This window comes from Melitaea cinxia, chromosome 5, assembly GCF_905220565.1.
Source record: "Melitaea cinxia chromosome 5, ilMelCinx1.1, whole genome shotgun sequence".
Taxonomy (NCBI): domain Eukaryota; kingdom Metazoa; phylum Arthropoda; class Insecta; order Lepidoptera; family Nymphalidae; genus Melitaea; species Melitaea cinxia.
The window spans coordinates 1026299-1038806 of NC_059398.1; the positions used below are offsets into that span (position 1 = coordinate 1026299).

Genomic DNA, 12508 nt, shown 5'->3' on the forward strand with positions numbered 1-12508 from the left:
TTAAGATTTTGATTTAAAAATCAGAATCTTTAATTTTACACGATTTTTTGATTAATTTTTAATACGCTCTAGTTTTTTAGTCTTAAATGGTATGCATACAATTGTTGCAATTTAATATTGCGTATTCCCTCCTCTTGCTCGAATGACGGCCTGCATCCGCCGTTTTAATGACCTTATCAAGATTTTAATGGTCTCTTGAGGGATTCGGTTCCATTCTTCCCTAATGGCGGTTTCCAGGTCTCCTAATGTTGTAGGGACTGGATTACGGGCTCTAACCTTTTGTTTTAGGGTGTCCCACATATGCTCTATAGGATTGAGATCGGGGCTTCTTGCTGGCCAGGACATTACCCGAATGCCAACCTCTTGAAGGTAATCGGTGGTGATGCGCGCTACGTGTGGTCGTACATTATCATGCATTAATTCAAAGTTTTCTCCAATATAGCCGGCATAAGGCATCACATGGTCTTCTAAGATCTCTGTGATATAGCGTGCAGCAGTTAAAGCACCTCTTCGTATGAAAACCAGCTCCGTCCGTCCAGTCAAAGATATTCCACCCCAAAACATTACAGAGCCCCCACCATAACTGACAGTTTCCCTTATGCAACACTGGGTATAACGTTCACCTGGCCGTCGCATGACATTACGGCGTCCATCAGAACCGTGTAAAGTCATTCGACTCTCATCACTAAAAAGAACTGACTCCCATTGGCCTATGGTCCAGTTGATATGATTACGTGCGAATTGAAGTCTGGCTTGTCGATGAGCTGTGGTCAATTGTGGTCCTGTTGCTGGCTTATGTGGTCTTAAATTCTGCTCACGAAGTCTCCTTCTTACAGTACTGTCACTTATAGCCACCCCCCGATCTTCGCGTAAGCGTCGCTGGAGATCAACACCAGATAGGTGTCGATTCCGTAGAGCTGATAACACTTTAAAGCGGTCATCTCTTTGAGTTGTCACTCTATGTCTTCCAGATCCAGACCTTCTTCGATACTGCCCAGTCTCCAGAAACCTTTGGTAAACTCGCCGAACTGCAGAACGGCTCAGATTTAACCTCCTGGCCACGATACGTTGACTTATGCCTTGTTGCAGCAAAGCCACAACTTGGGCCGCCTCAGCTTCTGTAGTGTTCATTATTTTTAGTCAAAATGAATCAAAATACAGCCACAGTAAATAAACTTAACGTTATTAACAAGTAATCCCTACAAAGGGCTCTTCCGGACTCAAAGAACGATTCGAATTTGTTACGATGTAAAACCATCAAATCAGTACTCAACAGTGTTTCTGTATAAGAAATGGTTAAGTACCTTCAAGTTCAATAAGATTTACGACAAATAAGATGCCAAACATCGTAACCGACCCTCAAAATAAAAAACAAACGTGTGAAACAGCTTATCTGTGAAACAATCGATAAATATTAAACAAAAAGTGGGTGGGTCGATTTTTTTGATGACCTGTCATTTTGATGCGATAGATGTGCTCATAAATAAAGTATTTAAATTAACACCCAGACTTGAAACGGGAATCGAACCCACAGTCCTCGGATCAGGAAGCAGCGGCACTCCAAAATTTTGTTTCCAGAAAACTATAACTGGGGATCTTTAAGTCGCGAGTGACTTCAGGTTACTTCTAGCTAAGCGTGCTCCATCTTAGACCGCATTTTCACTTATCATCAGGTGAAATAGTGGTCAAACGCAAACCTATCATTGTATAAAAAAATGCGCCAATGGTGATTAGTCAATTAATTGAATTAATATTAACACCTCCATATGTATACCTACTGATAATTTCAAGTAATTTATAATTTTAATGTAATGCATAACTTATAAACAAACATATGTACCTACTTAGGATGTGACTTTTTAATCAATTTATTCTAGTTTTTAATGGTTTCATGATATATTTTTAATGAAAAGGAATATTTTGGTCACTTTTTTATAAATTATCCCAATTTACGTAGCTATGGTACCCACCTTGCCTCGGAGAACACGTTAAGCCGTCAGCCCCGGTTGTTATCAACTTATCATAAATATTCGTTACTCGTAGTAGGCAACATATCTGCCAACCCGTAGAACAGTGTGGTAGGTTGAGCTCCAATCCTTCTCCTATATGGAGAAAGAGGCCTATGCCTGCCGCGGGAAGTTAAAGACTGAATGCGAACGTAGCTAATATTATAGAGCTGAAAAGTTTGTCCCTCAACATCGCACTGCTATATTTTATTATTTGTAAATCTTTCAAAAAATTTTAGGTAGTCAAACATCACCCAGAATTTAACGAATACAAAAAATAATTAACCAGTTTGGCGCTGTCATTAGGGAGTTACATATGTACATACACACACGTACGTACATTTCAATCGTGATTCATTTACACATGTAGGTGTACAAATTTTCCGTAAAAACAATTACGAAATAGACAAGAAACGGACACGACAAAACCGGGAGCAACGACCTCAACTACCCGCAAATATCATAAACATCGGACATTACGATAGGATGATATGCGACAAAAACTGCACATGTTTACGACACTCGTAAAGACAACACTCGACACACTGGTTCGCCTACGTGCCTCGTAATATCATCAATTTATTGACATTTGTCAACCGCTTGATATTGCGCTGAGCGTATGGTGACACCGTCGAGAAATACTTATACATAAAAATTGATGAGTATATTATTATTAATAGCTCTTTAGCACATTACAAAAAAAAAACAAATCTCAAGATTGCAGTAAAACTTCTGAAGCAATAGGCCTACACAGTAGGCCTGCACTGTGTCTTAGACATACGAAACGTAACTGGCACCTTTCTCTTGCTCCGTTCGCCTTGACCGATCACACTTTTCATAAAGTTCTCGTCACGCATTCACCAGCTTACCTATTCCCCAAATTAAGCGTGGGTAAAAGAACTTTACTTCAAAAAGTGTTTGTTATTTCAATAATATTTGGATGATAATAAGTGCCTTAATAGCACGAATAATATCACCAATGTGACGTACAATGGATCGATGTGGTCGAGACTTCAAAAGAATTTTCTAGACCGTAGAAGAAGTAAGTATTTCATATTAATCCTTAATCAAGATTATCTCGAACAGACCAGAAAACTGTGACTAAAGCGATGCATTGAATCAAGAGGCAATCAGCTCAGGTAAGAATACACCGGAAGTCGTTTTCTGTTTTACCTTCCCATTCTTAGCTTCTACCCAATTTTTATTCTTTAGCTTTAGTTCATAGTGGTGACAATATGATATCATTTGAATCGCCTACTCCTTTGATAGCTACTGTAAAAACACTTTTTCGAAGTACCTTGTGTTAGAAAGCTTGACGGCACCAAAAATAGACCAAACGAAAATAAGGGGGTAATTGAAACAAATTTTAATAATTTTATGCAAAACTATCTATGGACTAATATGTACGTACTATGTGGTTACAGCAGCTCTCTTCCCATGGGTGTCGTAAGAGGCGACTAAGGGATAACAAAGTTCCACTACCACCTTGGAACTTTTAAATGCGAGCGATGGCGGAATAGCCATCCAACTGCTAGCTTTAAAATACACAGGTCGAAGAGGGGCAGCAGCGTCTTCGGGCCCAGACGGGCTGCTACAGATTTATATCAGGGTATTTTCTATATGGTAGCAGGCTATTGTCTATATGTATACTCAGTAGATATTATTGTACCTACATCTCAGTATACGTTTCACCTAACAGGATGCTTCTGATAAAGGATTTAATATTGAGATATGTGTATAAGTTGAGTTTAATTGTGCTTAATAATCTTGAGACGATCACTGATCAGCGAGTTATGGAAATGGTTTATGAGACGTTTCATATGTCATTTATGTAAAATATGTAATTTAATTTTAAACTTATGTCAGTAGGCATTTTGTACAGTAAATAGGTATTATCATCACTGTAAATATAACAGATTTTCGTATTTTAATTAGATATATTCCTTAAATAAAGAAATGCAGTCAATTATGTAATTAATTAATTTATTAAGATGAACTTTTAAATTATTATACAATTAAATAAGAGAAAAAAAAACAATCGAACGATTAAAAAACAACTATCTCAGGAAAAATTTCTAAAACATCTACAGTATCTCAACAAGTATAACTCAACCTGCAATGACTAATGTGTTAAACTCTTCAACCATTCATTGTCATTGTTCGATTTACAAATGGATATTCTATCAAAAATTAAAAAATCGAATATTACATTAAAATAAAAATATATTCAACTGGTCGTTAGAAAAAAATAATCAATACGCAATACAATAAGAACTAATATGCATTCTATGTCAGAAATGTAAATGTTATTTAATAACTTAAATTATACGAAACATATTTATTTTATTTAATAAACTTTATTAATTAAATTATGTATTACATCGAAACATTTGAATATCGAATTAAGTTTAACAGCTCGCGATACAACGTGCGATTATGATCGCGATTGCCGCGAGGTGATTTTACGATCGCAATCGTAAACTTTTGTACAGTTTAGTTTCGATTATTTCACTTAACTTCAATTACGATTTATCGATTATTTTATAATAATTGTTTGGGGCACTTATTTTTTAAATTTTTTTTTTAAGTATTATAATTGAAGTAAATAAACATAATTATACTTTTATATTGACTAACATTTGTATTGGCCATACAGGTGTTTGCCGTGGGTGTTTGTGCAATCCTTGTGGGTCTCCCCACCGTGCCTCGGAGAGTACGTTAAGCCGTCGGTCCCGGTTGTTATCATGTACACCTGATAGTAGTGTTGCCCAAATGCAAGAACAAGACGAGACTTAGCCAGTCTTGGTCTTGGTCTTGCGCCAATACACCTGGTCTTGGTCTTGGTCTTGGTCTTGCGCTCCCAGTCTTGGTCTTGGTCTTGGTCTTGCAGCAAGAGTCTTGCAAGTCTTGCAATTACCTATTAGTCTATTACTATTTATTAAAGTTTACTTTAAATCTTAGAAAAACGTATTAGAATTGGAACATTGTGAGCTTGAATTAACATAGCCATAGTAAAGATCAATACTTACGTAAGTTAATGGCGTTTTTGAAAGTATCGCATGAATAGCTACGCAGAGTTAAAATTCTTTTAACTGTTAAAAAAATATTCTTACCTGTCCACTTCTTCCAGCGGTTACTAAAAAGCTTGTGATATCTCCACTTAATTTTGGTTTAACAGGAAGAAATATTTCTGATTCCTTTTTGTGGAAAGATATTAGATGTTTCCTTAAGCCTGAAGTGTTTCTGTTTTTCATTTTTTTTTCAATCTTTTTATGTTGGCACAATTTACAGAAGGCAGTTTGGGATGCATGAATTATTTCGAAAAACTCCTCAAATTTGCTTTTGGGTCTTTTAGATCTGTGACTCAAACTCTCGTTACTCGGATTAGAATAATTTGAATCTTCGTCACTCATATTAAATTGTACACGTGATACGTTTTTAGAAAACAACGAGAATTAGTAAAAACAATTATTAAGTTAGACTGGAAGCACAGCTCAATTGGAAATGACTGGAATTAAAATAATTCCTTTATTTATAGTACGTTTCCTTGCTTTCTACCGCGCCGCCTCGCCACGTGCCGGCTCTATGAAAAGGATGCCGCCGCAAATCAAACAATGCCGCGTGCGGCGTACAAACACACACTAAATATTACCTACTTGTACAGACGCGACGCGTGAATAAAATATATGTAAAGAATTAGTGCCAATCACTATTCTTTACATATAAGTGAATGTTTTGGCGTACATCTATACTGATATTATAAAGCTGAAGAGTTCGTTTGTATGTTTGATGACAGAAGTTTTAAAATAAATAAATAAGTCCTGAACGTCACTATACCTCCAAAGTTACTATTCCTCGTGGACGAAGTCGCGGGCACAGCTAGTAAATACTTACTCTCATCATCTCTCTCAGAGATATTCGGGCTGGTAAGTAATACAAAACTCTTATCGCAGGCTTTTTATTTTATTAGTAGGTAAGTACCTACGCTTTTTATATTATTTTATTAGTTTTGTAGAATTTTTTTACACGTTTCAAGTATATTTAAAAGTGGCTACAATATATATTAAACGGGTGATATTTGAACACTTTTTGCTATTTTTTCTTGTAAAAACTTAAGAAATATAATGACTAAATGTACAATAATAGTACCTAAGTAATTAGTTTAAAACCATATAAGTAATCAATATTATAATATATACTTACTAGAATGAATTAATATGACATCTACTACCTATCCTTACCATTTTATCCTAATCATAATACTACTTGCGTGATCAGTATAATGTATTCATTTTCATTCTAAGCACTCTGAAACTTATTTATTCTTTGGAACACCAGTAGGTACTCTTAAAATTCGAAATTATTTTGCATGAGTATACCTACGCCCTATGGCGGCAATCAAATAGTGTCAAATGTTATGATTTCGGCGTGGCGGCAACGATTGTTTTAGATTTCAAAAGAAGCCGCCGGCGCGTGTATCATAACCATGTACTTCCGAAAAGCGGCAAATTTCTTTGAGAAGTAAGTACAAAACCTTTGATGCCGCATTATCAAAGTGCCGATGGTTAAAACATAACTATGCATGCACTCAGTTTGATTTTAATAGATATTTTTTTATTCGCTATGTTTATGGTATTAGTCGTAATGCGCATAGGTCCAGTTTTTCATATTCTTTGATACAGTTTTTTGCGTCTCATAGAATTCCTAAGCGTACCTACCTATACACCGAACTGTTACACCTAACTACTCAGTGAAATAGCGCTAAGTCCTAGCTGCAAGACGCAAGAGTCTTGCAGGCTATGTCTTGTTCTTGCTCAAGTCTTGCACGGTCAGTCTTGGTCTTGGTCTTGCTAAAAATACGCGGTCTTGTTCTTGGTCTTGGTCTTGCAAAAACGCAAGAACAAGACCAAGACTGCAAGACCAAGACTGAATTTGGGCAACACTACCTGATAGCGATCGTTATTCATAGTAGGGAATATATCAGCCAACCCGCATTGAAGCAGCGTGGTAGATTAAGCTCTGATCCTTCTCCTGCATGGGGAAAGAGGCCTATGCCCAGTTGTGGGATATTACAGTCAGTATAATTATGTAAATGTGATTATTTATTATCGAACGTATATAAGAAGTACAGATGTAAACCATCTACACCCAGTGAAGAACCGCGGTAGTTTAAGATTCAGTGCTCGTCGTTGGCATGTTTACAGACTGGTTCAATTCAATTTTAGCTAGCCTTAAACAAGTATGACGGCCTTGCTAAGTGGTATACCACTATACCACTAATTTCTTAATGGTTCCTTTTGATTACTTTAATCGTACCGTAATGACGTCATAGTTATGATGTAACCTTCCAATTTAGAAGTAGGTCGGTAGGAAGTAGTAAAAATTTCCAAAAATCATACTTAGAGTTATGTTTGACTTTGAACATTACCTAGAGAGACGGTTTCGTAAACGGTAACTGTTAAATTAATTTTTAATTTTGGTAGGTTTTAGAAGAAATCTGCGGTAGCCTAATATTTTTAATCAATTAACCAATTTAATTAGCCATATAAATTTAAGGCAAGCGAGATGAAAATTCATAAGAATTTATGAACAAGGAATATTTATATTATAGAAAATTATTATTATTGTTTCTTGTTAATTTTTATGAGCAAATTAATAAAAATAAGTTCATAATACACTAGTTACCTAGGTAGGTAAGTAAGTACTACAATTTAGTAGGTAGGTAAGTAGAGATCCTGCCATACCTACCGCAAAATTTTTCGTACCTATAGGCTCCTACCTCTCTCTGTCCTTTATAATTGAATATTTTTTAATCAAAATTATTTTTGTAACTTTTTCGTTTTGTGTGAACATTATCAAAATTTCAACAAATTAAGAAAAAAAAATATATTAGAAATAAAGACAACTATGGCTATATGTTGGTATATGTATGTTCATAACTTAGGCTAAAATACATAATGGTATATCACGTAAAAGAAGCAAGAAAAGTTATCATAAACACATGTAAAATCGCGTTGATTGGCTAGCCATATAATTATTTGACAAATTTTATAAATAGGTACCTACAACTCTAGTTATTGTTTGTTTGTGTGTGACAAATATTTTTTTCTAATAATATATATGATTATTAATATTCTCTTGACTTACCTTTGACTTTTTTTTATATAAATTTGATTATTGATCTTTTAAAATGAGTTTTATTGTTAATGAGTAGGATTTTTACTTTTTACTTTAAATTTTTTATGTGATGTTATCTTAATTATACTTGCTTCATGACATTAATATATAGTGGAATGTTGTGTACTCCGTAATGGGATACATATTAGATAATAATGTAGTAATAATTCATATATAATGTTTTGTATGTATTCTGTGGATGTACCTATAAAAGAAATAAATAAATAAATAAATATATGACAACAACTTCTCAACGTATTTTGAAAGATATTACTGGTAATTGCAAAGAAAATAATTCTTATAAAACGAATACAATTAACTTAATATTTTTATGACATAAGCATATTTTACATAATAATGCAACGTGTAATATTAAACCACGCTAAAGCAATAAAACTCGATATTAATTAAAACTAACAATCACATAATAAGTATTCAAAGAAACGCATTAACGTACGACACGCGAACGCGAATCCGCAAACGAAATGTAGGCACAACAGTAATCGGGACGAGAGTGAGTTACGCGGGGGGGCGCGTGTGGTGCTGGGGGCGGGGGGCGGGGGGCGGGGCCTCAGGCGCCGCCCGAGAGCGGGACGGAGACTGCACGCTGCAGTTGCAAGGTCACGGCACCCGCCCGCGACGTGACGTGACGTGTGACGTGACAGTTGCTTATTCTGCAATATTTTGTTATTATTTTTATTGTATTGTTTTTTGATAAATTGTTTATTTTTTAGTTGTTGATATTTTTTATTTATTTATTGGATTTTACTGAAGTTGGTGTTAAATAAATTTAATTTATATTTAACATAATTTTTCAAAAATACCTTTTTATAAATAGCTATTTTGGTCTCTTATATTATGAAACTATTTACAATATTATATTGTATATTAATTATCGTAATCGATTTAATATTAAATATAAAAATAATAAAAAAAATGCAATTGCAAAACGCTTGCAAAAGTGCAAATAGTGACGGGACGGTGGACGTTTGATTGAGTATGCTAGCCGCAGGTCTGTACTCCGTAGCCCTGTAGTTCCCGCGGTGTCCGCGCGGCGCTGTAGAGCCGGCCGGCGGCGACGCGTCACTCCGGCCGCGGCGCGCGACCACTCCGCACCGCGCCGCTCGCTCGCCGATACTCGCGACACGTCACGACTCGCGACAACCAAACGACCGCGAAGTGACAAAAACTAGTGCTACTCTCAGTGCCCGTTTCTGTGAAGTGACGAATGTAACAAACACCTGTTCAAATACGATCTGTTTGATCTGCACGATGGATCGGATCGACGCGCCGTGAGGAATTCGTTTCACGTGACGAAAACAAATATAAGACGGGAAAAACAAAAGGATATCAGATCGTCGCTTGCTCAGGTGCAGGTGACGGGACTCGTCTGTGACAAGTCGTCCACTGTCCTGAAGAATATCGGTTCCACGGCCAGGTAAGGCGATACAGTTCAAACAAACCGGTCAACTTTTAAACGTACACTCGTCTATTTTGACAAGTTAATTAGTTTTTTAAGTATAAATATTGGGTTAAAAGGTTAAATAGAAACGGTACGGTGACTTTTGCCCGGTTGAACAAGTTTTCGGTAGCGTGACACGAGCGGAAAACTTTGGAAAATGTCCGTGAAAGTCAGTGGCGACGCGGCGGCAGCCGGCGCCGGTGCTCGGTACTGCGGTCTGAGATCATGCCCATGATATTATATGCTATAAAATTACTTTAATTTGATTAGAAATAAGAAATTAAGAGAGTTACTTACTTAATAAAACTGTATATATTGTTACATTAATAACAAAATAGACATAAGAAAAATATTTCCTTGGTAGAGATTACTTTTGTAGAGTTTTCATTAGTTTGAGAAGTATAATTAATAAGGAATTAGAAAAGTTGCAAGTACTAAAATAACAATTAACAGTTTTTGTATTCTAAATAAGCTGAAAAATTGATCTCTACCTTATAAATTTAAAAAATAGTAACTTTGTTCCATACGAGTACTCATACCTATATTATTTTAAATTTTGTTTCGTAAAATTCTTATTAAGTTTATAGAGACTTACCATAATATAATAACGTTTTATTTCTGAGTATAATTAGGTATTTATTTTTAAAAATTTCACAATATCACATAAAGACATATCAAAATGACAAATCCATCAAATTTATAAGTAAATTCTAATATTTGTTTAAATAACGCGAAAAATATTGTAATTAAATAATAAAAAGGCATCGTTTATACACGCTTCATTTTCACCCCGCGTATTTTTTCGTCAAATCCGCCATCTTTACTTGTAGTGAATGCACGTCGAGGGAGGGCGGGGCGCTAGAGCGGGACAGCGCGCAAACATCGCACGGACGAACGTTTTTGAAGTTTAACATTTTTGAATTTCGAATTTGGAATTTTGATGTTCATCAAAACTTTCAAATTGAATTTAAAAAAATTAAGTGTTTTTTAATATCGATTTTTTTTTCATTTATTAATGAAATAAATATTTGAAATGCTTTCATTTGGAATTTGAACCTATTATATTATAATGTATTATAAATTGTTTTAATATTTTACTTCATTTATAAATATGCTTGTCACGTTTACTGATCGATGAATATTTTGTATTAAATTATTTTTTTATTTAAGTGTATGTAAAACAATTAATTAATTGTTAGACAGTTATCGCACACATGTAATCGTACCTACATAGGTATAATATGTAATATCTCAGTCAAACGCGATTTTTTTTTATTAATAAGATAATATACATTGAAGAAAGAATATAAATATAAATCTATTTTATTTAATTCATATTTTTAAATTTTACCATCTCTTAGTCATCCATCAGTTAGGTGTTACTCTGTGTTTGTTATATTTCTATTTTTAAGCCACTTAGAAGTATCTATAAAAAAAGTACACATTTAGAAATATGTGCGGTTTTATAAATTCCAAAACAGACTATGTACTAACTTAGCTGTCAACTGATCCTACGTGAAGTTTATCAAATATAAGCATTTTTAGCCATATTATATTTTTTTTTTTTGTAAATAATGTGTACCCATTTAACGTACGTTATTTAAATTAATTGAATACAGTATTTTCAATAATAATCAAAAAGGCAATTCAGTAATATAGGCATTTCAATTATATGTCAAAGGAGATATTATACAAGTCAAAATTTTTTAATTTGTAAAAAAATATTTGACATATTTAGTATAATATAATGATTATCTTCAAGAATTGTATTTAAAATCGGTTTATATTAAGGAACAATGTTATACTCATAACGCTATAAAAACCTATAAATAATAGAGTAGGTATATTCCAAATAAAATGCAGCGTGTTATACATTTATTAAAAAAAATAACAGTACCAACAATGATGCATATCGACAAAAAAAAATTGTAATTGTTAAGTGAATCAAAACTACTAAAATTTTTAAATAAAAAAGCACCAATACAATTGCTTGAAAGCTTTAAAAACTAATCCAAAAGTAACTCGTTTAAGCAAAATGGCGCCTAAAACTTGTTACAATATTTAATCACACGAGTTGTCATTTAAATAACTTTTAATATATAAAAAAAAAAACTAATAATAAAAATCATCTAATAAATATATTAATAGCGTAATTGCTCTCTTATGGTTATTATTATTATATTATATTATATTATATTATATTAATAAACCAAATTAAAGCGTCATATAAAATTATAATTTATTGGATTCCGATTCACGGTAGGTAATTATTAATATTTATCATCTATGTTATGTTAATGTCGTTATATCATATTTAAGTTATGATTTTTATATTATTTATTAATAATTATTTTTTTGTTGGAACTTCAATAAAATTAAGGATATTTTAAAATGTGAATGTTTTATAATAACTATTATTTATTGTCATTTTTTAATAATAATTAATATTGTTTTTATTGGTTTAACTAATTATGGGATTCAATTTACAAAAATGATAATTTTTGACAGTTTTTTTTTGATGCATATAGTTTAATCTTTAACAAGTGTGTACGTACTATTTTGTTTCAAACATAAGTAATAGACAATAATTATACTTTCTACTCAATTTTAGATAACTTAAAAAAGAACTGGTAATGATTTAAATAATTTTTCTTATACTTTTAATATATCAATGATATCTAGATCGTTAATTCGAATGCGACAATTTATAAGTAATAGTATTCTAGTTAGTAAAAAAAATTAAATGCCCTAATTATAGCTTATTACTACTACATTATTTAAAGAAAATAATTATCTTTCCTCGCAAACGAAAAAGTTACACTATACATCGTCAATTATCACAACGTACTTAGTTAGTCGAAAA

At 33.3% G+C, this 12508-nt stretch overlaps 1 long non-coding RNA gene across 1 annotated transcript in view; it reads left to right on the forward strand.

Moving 5' to 3' along the window:
- The first annotated feature begins 9273 nt into the window (after positions 1–9273).
- The window catches only part of LOC123653387, a 204630-nt gene continuing 201395 nt past the window's right edge, over positions 9274–12508 (forward strand). The window contains exon 1 of the long non-coding RNA XR_006743088.1: positions 9274–9621. This is a non-coding gene — a long non-coding RNA (uncharacterized LOC123653387). The remainder of the gene's footprint in view (positions 9622–12508) is intronic.